We start from the raw sequence: 955 nt of genomic DNA, 5'->3' as shown, positions 1-955 counted from the left end.
CACTCAGGGTCTGGGGAAAATCCAATATATATCTGGTGATATCTCGGGTCCTATTACTGATAGCGAAATAAATCAAATTGCATTGTCTGTAGGAGGCCCTGGCGCATGAATCTGTGCAGCGGGAACGACCTCGGACCACCAGGGGCCGAGGAAACCACAGTCTCATGGGGCCGTACACTCAGGGTCAGGGAAAAATCCAATATATATCTGGTGATATCTTGGGTGCTATTAGATATAGCGCAATAAACCAAAGTGCATTATCTGCAGGAGGCCCTGGCGCATGAATCTGTGCAACGGGAACGACCTCGGACCACCAGGGGCCGAAAAATCCACAGTCTCATGGGGCCGGACACTCAGGGTCAGGGAAAAATCCAATATATATCTGGTGATATCTTGGGTGCTATTAGCGATAGCGTAATAAACCAAAGTGAATTATCTGCAGGAGGCCCTGGCGCAAGAATCTGTGCAGCGGGAACGACCTCGGACCACCAGGGGCCGAGACAACAACCGTCTCATGGGGCCGGACACTCAGGGTCAGGGAAAAATCCAATATATATCTGGTGATATCTCGGGTTATATGACAGATAGCACAATAAATCAAAGTGCATTGTCTGTAGGAGGCCCTCGCGCATGAATCTGTGCAGCGGGAACGACCTCGGACCACCAGGGGCCGAGACAACCACCGTCTCATGGGGCCGGACACTCAGGGTCAGGGGAAAATCCAATATATATCTGGTGATATCTCGGGTGCTATTACAGATAGAGCAATAAACCAAAGTGAATTATCTGCAGGAGGCCCTGGCCCATGCATCTGTGCAGCGGGAACGACCTCGGACCACCAGGGGCCGAGAAAACCACCGTCTCATGGGGCCGGACACTCAGGGTCAGGGAAAAATCCAATATATATCTGGTGATATCTCGGGTGCTATTACAGATAGAGCAATAAACCAAAGTG

This window comes from Nomia melanderi, unplaced genomic scaffold, assembly GCF_051020985.1.
Source record: "Nomia melanderi isolate GNS246 unplaced genomic scaffold, iyNomMela1 scaffold0014, whole genome shotgun sequence".
Taxonomy (NCBI): domain Eukaryota; kingdom Metazoa; phylum Arthropoda; class Insecta; order Hymenoptera; family Halictidae; genus Nomia; species Nomia melanderi.
The sequence above is the reverse complement of the archived record's forward strand: the minus strand, read 5'-3'. Positions refer to the sequence as shown.